Here is a 9,585-nt window from a genome sequence, read left to right on the forward strand (position 1 = left end):
GTCTTTTAAAATGTGTTCAACTTTCTTAGCAATCATAAATGGCACACTAAGACTTCTTCAAATATTCTACCTCATCCCAGTCAGAATGGTCATCATTAAGAATACAGCTGTGAGAGTTGCTCAAGTAACCGAGATCTCACATGACGTAGGCACTCACGTGATCAATTGCTTACGTGAGCAGAAGTAGTTCTGGTCGTCTATTGTCTCACTATAGCCGTTTGAGGGAAGAAGGATGATAATCCCCCGGTCTCCTTGGAGTGCTGCAGCAAACATTTTTAAGTATTTCTGTCGACCAGATTCCTGGAAGAAACTTTAGCAGGGTCAAAGGCCACGTTGAAATTGTGTTGAGTCAAGCCTGCCACCAAGAGCCCAACAGTCACCATTATGCTGAGCACAGAGGGTAGGGAGGGGTTGGTGGTGAAGGTCAGGGGCCTACCCTGGTCCTGCTCAGCCGAAGAAGTGATGCGCTTCTTCTCTGACTGCAAAATCCAAAATGGCACATCAGGTGCTTGTTTTATCTACCCCAGAGAAGGCAGACCAAGTGGCGAAGCGTTCGTCGAACTTAAATCTGAAGATGAAGTGAAATTGGCTTTAAAGAAAGACAGAGAAATCATGGGACACAGATATATTGAAGTATTCAAGTCCTACAGTGTTGAAATGGATTGGGTGTTAAAGCGTACAGGTCCAAATAGTCCTAATACTGCCAATGATGGCTTCGTACAGCTTGGAGGACTCTCATTTGACTGTAGCAAGGAAGAAATTGATCAGTTCTTTTCACACTGCTGGTGACCTTTCAGGGGCGGAGCACAGAGGAGGCGTCTGTGCAGTTTGCTTCACCATAGCTGAAAAGGCCTTAAAGAAACACAAGGCAAGAAATCTTCAAGAGTAGCAGAGCTGAAGACCGAACCCACTATGATCCCCCTCAAAATCTCATGACTATGCAGCGCCCGGGTCCTTATGATAGGCCAGGGGCTGGAAGAGGGTATAATAATAGCATTGGCAGAGGAGCCCGGTTAGAAAGAATGAGAAGAGGTGCCTATGGTAGAGGGTGTGGAGGCTATGATTACTATGGAGGTTACAATGACGTGTATGGTTTTGGTTCTGATAGATTTGGAAGAGACCTAAATTACTGTTTCTCAGGAATGTCTGATCATAGATATGGAGATGGCGGGTCCAGTTTCCAGAGCACCACTGGGCACTGTGTACTCATGAGGGGGATGCCATACAGAGCCACTGAGAATGATATTTACAATTTCTTCTCACCTCTTAGTCCCATGAGAGTACATATTGAAATAGGACCGGGTGGCAGAGTTACAGGTGAGGCAGATGTTGAGTTTGCTATTCATGAAGATGCTGTGGCAGCTATGGCAAAGGATAAAGCTAATATGCAGCACAGGTATGTGGAGTTCTTCCTGAATTCTACTGCAGGGACAGGTGGAGGAGCTTATGATCATAGCTATGTAGAACTCTTTTTGAATTCTACAGCGGGGCAAGCGGTAGTGCTCATGGTGTCTCAGGGAGCTGTGGCTTCCTCAGAATTAGATTGGTAAATACCCTGTCATCATAGATCCTTTTTCAGTAACTGATGGAAGCAGATGCAGAGATCCACAGCTAAACAACAGGCCGAGCTCCAGGAGTCCAGTTGAAGAGACAGAAGAGGGATTCTGTGAGCAAGGGGCATTAAGATCGTGAAGGGGAAACCTATGGAGACAACTAAACAAAACTAGTAGGAACTCATGAAATTTAGACCAACAGCTGTGGAGCCTCCACGGGACTGGGCTGGCCCTCTGCATAAGTGAGACAGTTGTGTAGCTTGATCTTCTTAAGGGGCCCCCAGGCAGTAGGATCAGGATCCATGCCTGGTGAATGAGCGAACTTTTTTGAACCCACTACCTATGGTGGGACACCTTGAACACCCTTGATACAGGGGAAGGGGCTTGGACTTGCCTCAACTGAATGTACCTGGCTCTGCTGGCTCCCCATGGGAAGCCTTACATTCTTGTAGGAAGGAATGGGGGTGGGTGGGTTGAGGGGGTAGGCTGGAAGGGCAGGAGGAGGGAAGAGGGCGATCTGTGATTGGTATGTAAAATGAATAAAATTTTTCTTAATAAAAAATACTAATAGAAAAAAAGAAAAAAGAACACAACTATCAAATAGTGGCATGGATGTGGAAAAGCAACATAAATAAATAAATAATGAAAATAAATACATAAAATAAGAAATTTGAAAGTAGAATCCACATATGAGAGGAAATATACATTGTTTGTCTTTCTAGGATGGCATTACCTCATTCAGTATAATATTTTCCAGTTCCATACATTTACCTGCACACTTTACAATTTTATGTTTCTTCATAGCTGAATAGAATTCCATCATGCATATGTAGTACATTTAATTATCTATTCATCAGTTGATGGACATCTAGGTTGATTCCAATTTTGATCAATGGAACAATTACCCAAGCTTAAATATATGCACACCAAACACCAACATAATTTATTTCATTAAATCATGCTACTTGACTTCAAGACACAGACTAGTCCAACTCAGTGATAGTGAGTAACTTCAAGCCCCTACTCTCTCCAATGGACTGTACAGTAGAACTTTATGGAAACCCTGTACCTCAATTTCAAAATACAACTTTTTTATGAAAATAATTCAAATTGAGTCTCCCTGAATGGGTAGACTCCAAAGGGACATGCTAAGCCAAATGAAAATAACAGTACAAGGCATGGAATGACTCCCTATGAGTTATTGGTCAGAAAGACCCAAGAAGTCTCCCAAACAATACATACTGTTGACATCACTCTTGGTTACCCACCATAAGTACATGGTAAGATCCTGTTCCTGACTGTAGGACATAGGAAAAGCAATCTCAAACCAACCTGTAAAGTTTGTCCCTGTTGGCTGTCTTTCATGAGAGACTATGCAGGCTGTTCTTGTAACAGCGACTTGTCAGGTAAGATGTACACACTTGCACAATAGTGGTGTGACTGTTATGGAGTAATTAACCACTTTCTGACTGAATTTGAGGCTTGTTCCACAGGAAAGAATTGCATGTCTAGTGATGTAATCTTGGTCAAAGGCCCATACACCACTAGGGAGGTCATAGTTCCAGGAAAGATCTTGCTATAGATATTTTGCTAACTTGTAATTATTACAAATTGTCGTATGTATGTGTGTGTGTGTGTGTGTGTGTGTGTGTGTGTGTGTGTACCCATATATGTAGGCTGTTCTAATCTTTGTCAGAGAGGCTTGGTTTTCAGCTCATAGAAGAATGTCTAATTTTAAGGATCAATATGCAATAGAAGATGTTGAAGAAGAAAGGAACAAATTTAGAAGTTGCCTTGTGTACCAAGTTATTTCAAATGGTAACATGTTACCTAAATATGATGAGATATCAGAAACAGGAAAATGTATCATGAAAACCAGAAAAAAATGATTTTTAGCAAATTATTATAAAATGATGGTTTTCCCCACCCAAACCATTTTGGCATAAGAAACAAAGATATATTAGGTATTTTATGTTGAAATCTCATAGCTATCTGTAGGCTGTACTTCAAATGTTCAACTATAATCCCATAATGTCTACATTCAGATTGCATTTTATCAGGACTTGTCTAAATAGGAAAGAGTTGAGGTTTATCTCTATAATGCATGTCTGGGAGACAACTAGGAGTAAGAAATCTTGTACTGCTCAAGTTTAAAATCTTTAGTTAATTTTGGAAATTTCATGGTTCTCCCTTTGGACTATAAAGATCCAATTTTAGCCATTCCAGGATTTGCATCCTTCTTTAATGTATTCATTTACCTCAGAAAGTGTCAAAAATACAGATCTGACAGAAGGCACTTTGAAATGTATGAAATCATGATGAGTATGATAAATCCTATTATACACCTGTGTACATTATTGACACTGCTTAACAGATTGAATCAGCTACCTTCTGGAGTACCCAGTATGTTTCTGCTGTGATTGTTTGACATGTTCAAAATAACCAAGTGAGAAGGCAGATGAGTAAGTACCATTATTTGCATGCTTACCAGGAACAATCTCAGGTGTTACAGTGTGCACCATCTGGTTTAATTTGTCCAATCCCACTTTGAATTGAGTAATAAAAATCTCCAAGTTTCATTTTATCTGGAAGTTGAGACTCATAGAATTTGATGCATTTTCTCCAAAGTCACACTGATGCTAAAACTCAAAATTTGAACTGAATCTTTGTTCATTCCATGCATATTTAATCTTCCAAAGATATGCCACTTTATGAGGGAAACTAAGGTCTCTAGAGATAAACTCCTTGGCTAATTTCAAAGACCCCAGATATTCCATTGTCTGATATCAAATTTCATATAAATAAAGAAGTGTTTACTTTGTAAATTTTCATGTATGCAAATATTATCATAAATATTCCATTCATGGTTGTGTTTTGTTTGTAAACCCATGCTGTTTCTGAAAGTCTAAGGAGCAATGTGTTAGAAGAAAACAATTTCCATTTTCAAAGTCTTGATTCTTTCCCCCCCCCCCCCCCCGGTTTTTTTGAGACAGGGTTTCTCTGTGTAGCTTTGCGCCTTTCCTGGAACTCACTTGGTAATCCAGGCTGGCCTCGAACTCACAGAGATCCGCCTGGCTCTGCCTCCCGAGTGCTGGGATTAAAGGCGTGCGCCACCACCGCCCGGCCTCAAAGTCTTGATTCTTGATATCATTTTATGTCAAAGAGGGAGAATGTTCATATGACAAATATTGGTGAGAAAGTCACCCATCCCTTTAATCAAGCAATGCTTCCAGCAGTATCTATCCAAACTGAACATGAAACTCTCTTTGGTCACCACATGTATCTATGCATAACAAGGTCATTATAAATTGTATATCAAGCTTAAGACAAGACAGAAGATGGAGGAATGAAAGTAAACTTGACAAAAAACAGAATACAGAACAATGAACCAGAACAAACACTTTTTGGTTGCTGTCAGGATTGGATCTCAGAAGTAATATTTTACTTATGAAATAGCCAAAAACAACTTTAAGTTCTAAAGCTAATATCATTCCAGACATAGAATGTGGAAGGTGATTGTAAATAGGTGTTAGAGAAGGCATCCATATCTTGATATGAGGACATAATGTATGTGTTGGGTTAAGCCAAATTAAAAAAAAAAACATGTAAATTATAGAATCTCACATTTTTCTCAGTTGCAACCCTTTTCACCCCAGAAACTTTTAAATAATTCTTGGTGTATAGATATATAAAGTAGGTACACAAATCAAACATTTAGTCATAATAAATCAAAAAATTTGTTTTGAAATTTCTTTGAGACATATATATATATATACAATTTACCATATATTAAAAATAAAAGCAAATTTGCACATAAGTGATATATATATATATGTATATACATATAATTTATTATTTTGAGGTGAATAATCAAATCTTGGCTGAATATATGGTCAATATGGTACAGTCATCACTGATGAGGATGCCACTTACCATAGACACACAATATTAAATGAGAGAAGTATGTTCAAGGCCTGTTCAGAAGTAGATGCAAATTCTCTGTCTAATCCCAACCAAGAATCATTTAATAAATACTTACAAAACTCAAGTGAGTAACTCAGTGAATTTCAAAATCAAACATTCTGGAATTTTGGTAAGGAAATATTAAATTCTGTGATTTCTGTATTTAATCCATTATGTCTGTTTATGAGGATAAAATTCTTTGTATATACGGTAGAATACTGCAATTCATAGCAAGCAGTAGTCTCAAATCAGAGGCAAGGTGATTTGGGAAGCATTTGTTGGCATTGCCTGACAAAGTGTCATGTGCAAACTATGTGAGCATGTTGTATAGCCAGCAGCAAGCTAAAGGGCAAGCACTGCCCCCAAGAGCTATTTTCATTACATGTTTGACTTGGAATTGAATTTTGATCCTGCTGCATTCAGAGTCCTTTAATTGTTGCCAATTTTTTTGTACAGCTCCCACATTCAGATATCTGAGCCTATAGGCGATGACAAGCCACAGTGTAAGGGACTGGGGTATAAAACAGACTCTAAGCAACTGAGAACAGGGATACCAAAGCACATCTGACAGAACACTGGCACAGCAAGAGGATGGGGATAGACTCTAGTAGACTGGCTGAGGTTTGATCCTGCAACGTACCTGGCCACATAAACTTGAGAAGTCACGTCAATTTTTACCTTTGCTGTTCAGTTTCAAGTGAAGAGTTAAAACTCAAGGAGACAGTAAGTTATGGGGAAAGGGAAGCTGTAAAAATGACTTAATAATGTGTGCTAATTTTAAAACAAAATTAGAGAAAAATGTAGCTATATGAAATAGTAGATGTTAATTGATTTAACAATGATAATCATTTTTCCATAAATATGTATATTAAAATACATTGTAAATGTACATACTGCAATGAAAGGAGTGCTATATTTTTAAATGCTACTAAATGTATAACACTACAGTGAAGACTGATAGCGACAGGCAATATGAATGATGCAATGGACTCAATTCCTAGTATGTGAAAAACACTAGGGAATGTTACTTTTTGTATTGTCTTTTAGAAACTGAAGACATGAAAGCTAAATTTGAAGCCAGCCTGACTTTTATTCCTTTAAGGTAGTGGTTCTCAACCTGTGGGTTGTGATCTCTTTGGAGTCAAATGACCCTTACACAGGGGTTGCACATCAGATATCCTGCATATCAGATATTTACAATTCATAACAAAATTACACAGTAGTGAAATTACAGTTCTCTCCATTTAGAAATCATTCCTGTTCATGAAGTTTAAAACTTGCAGATATACTAATTTATATTTTGATCTATTTTCTTACCAATGATAAATCCTATCAACTTGAATATTCTTCTACCTACCACACTTTAACTCTATTATATGTTTGCTTATTAGTTTTCTCATTTCTTCTAGCCAATTTTTTTTACCAGCTAAATAACAGTAGACAGTAAATACTATGTTTAAACGTTTTGAATCTCACTTTACTTATGATTAAACTAAATAGACTGGAAATATTAAACTCCTAAAGTTATGATGAGAAGTCAGTGAGAAAATGTTTATGAAGCACTTGCCACAATACTTGATATCTTAGAGTCTCTATTGCTGCAATGAAGCACCATGATCAAATCAACTTGGATAGGTGAGCAGGGAGTGCTCATTTGGCTTATACTTCCACAGCACTGGTCATTATGGAAGGAAGTCAGGGCAAGAACTCAAACAGGGCAGGAACCTGGAGGCAGGAGCTGACACAGTGGTCACAGAGGAGTGCTGCTTACTGCCTTTCTCACTACTTGCTCAGCCTGCTTTCCTATACAGCCTAGGACCACCAGCCCAGGGATGACACCACCCACAATGAGTTGGGCCCTCCTTCATCAATGACTAATTAAGAAAATGCTCGGCAGGCTTGCCTATAGCCAGATATTATGGAACCATTTTCTTAATTAAGGTTCCCTTCTTTCAGATGACTATAGCTTGCAAAAAGTTGAAAAAAATTGTCTAGCACACTTGGTATCATTAAATGTTGCTGTTTATGAGATTATAATAGCTTTCTTATATTCTATTAGCAGATTAATGATACACAAGTTCCTAAGCACATGATTGGCACTACATAGATAATATTGTGCTGGCTTGTAAAAGCATTCATTTTCACAATGACTATCACTATCAAAATTATAATAAAACACGCAATATCCACCTAGAAAAACTATTTCTCCCACCATTCTCTCTAGTGAATAAGTTAGCATAATACTTTGAGCCATAACCCTAAAGCAAACATTGTGTATAGCAAATCCTGGCATGTGAACACACATGTTAATAGAAAGCTCAGGAGAAAGAGGGGGAGATATGGCTACTTTAAAAGAGACTGATACTTCTATAAGGTCACTGTCAGTCAAACTGCACTACTTAGCATAGTACATCTCTCTCTGTCTTAACTGTTGTCTGTATTCTCAGTACTGTTATAAAGAGGCATTAAGATATTTCTCTGTCTCCAGATATTTAAAAAAAAGACATGTGGCAATTACTTGGGCACTTACATATGAAAATAATGCAAGAAAACTGTGTGCGAATGAAGCTGTCAGAAAACACAGAAGAATGAGATAGAAGCAATTGGTTTGTTTAAAACATTCCTTGGAAACAGTACAAACACAAATCTAGTTCCAAGGAATTAGCATCAACTAACACGTGACAATTGAATTAAGGATGATGATACCGTGCAAGATAATTCAAAAAAAATTACAGAAGGCAATAAAATCATCAACATGTTTCAAGCAATTTATTTTGCAGGAGAGATAATAGATACCTTGAAAGTGAATGCATACAGGCCATATTTGGAAGAGAAAAATGATTTATCAAATATCATACAGATGTTAACTGGAGTAATTTTGGATTTACATCAAAGTGATATCTAATTGAGTAAACTTCATTGGTTTTCTGAAACAAGGTAAGTATATGTAATGGGATAAATTATAATGCTGAAATTGGGAAACAAGTGTAACAGCTGTGTAATAAGTAATCGGTGAGGAAAAAAATACAAGTTGAATCTAAAGAGCAATTACTCATGACTACCTAGGGTGGGGGAAGCAGTCTTTTTTGATATGGGAAGGGATTTTTTTTTCACTTCATAGATTCAATATTCCAGCATGGTTATGAAAATGAGAAATATCTTTGGCATGCTTCCAAAACTTACTCTGTAATTGATATTAAGGGAATCATTGTGTGGAATGATCTTTAAGGAATGTCTATACTATTCTAACAACTGAAGCAGTCTCTGTCTCTGTCTCTGTCTCTCTCTGTATCTGTCTCTCTGTCTCTGTCTCTGTCTCTGTCTCTGTCTCTCTCTCTCTCTCTCTCTCTCTCTCTCTCTCTCTCTCTCTCTCTTTGTTTTATAAAATCTTACCCTGTAAACTAGGCTGACCTTGAGAGACAATGTAGCCCAGGCTGACCTCGAAATAACTCATGACGGGTTTCCAGCCTCAACCTCCAGAGATCTGCATTTTCAGGGTGAAACTGGTAATGCCTAATTATTTTTCATAGCTCAGGGGAGTTGAGAAAGATTCTGATAATCAAACCGTTTCTAAAGATTCACCTTCCAGAAGATTCTACATCCTTAAGAAGAGATTAAACTGCATTTCCTTGGCCTTGTCTGCTTTGCATGAATCTTCCTGAGCACCTCAGCACCTGATTTCCCAGGTATCAATCTATGGAGAAGAGGCAGGGATGCATCTTCCTACCCTAATTCCCTTCCTATTCCCTTTTCTAACACTCCCATTTCACCAAGGAGTAGACATTTCTTTTTCTTTTCTGAGGATGACTTTCCTTCTGGACAACTCTAAATGAAGTGCCATGGCCACTAGCTATTTCATTGTTTAACAGAAGGAATTTAGGAAATCTCTCTCTCTCTCTCTCTCTCTCTCTCTCTCTCTCTCTCTCTCTCTCTCTCTCTCTCTCTCTCAATCTCAATCTCAATCTCTCTCGCTCTGTGTGTGTGTGTGTGTGTGTATGTCTGTGTCTGTGTCTGTATGTGTGTCTGTCTATCTCTGCCCCCACTCTGTCCTAGAATTCATAACTGCTAT

General features: G+C 38.2%; 1 pseudogene; it reads left to right on the top strand.

The window, feature by feature from the left end:
• Positions 1-214: 214 nt before the first annotated feature.
• On the top strand, positions 215-9,178 carry LOC131900145 (heterogeneous nuclear ribonucleoprotein H2-like; annotated as a pseudogene).
• The last annotated feature ends 407 nt before the right edge of the window (positions 9,179-9,585 follow it).

This window comes from Peromyscus eremicus, chromosome X (assembly GCF_949786415.1).
Source record: "Peromyscus eremicus chromosome X, PerEre_H2_v1, whole genome shotgun sequence".
Lineage (NCBI taxonomy): Eukaryota > Metazoa > Chordata > Mammalia > Rodentia > Cricetidae > Peromyscus > Peromyscus eremicus.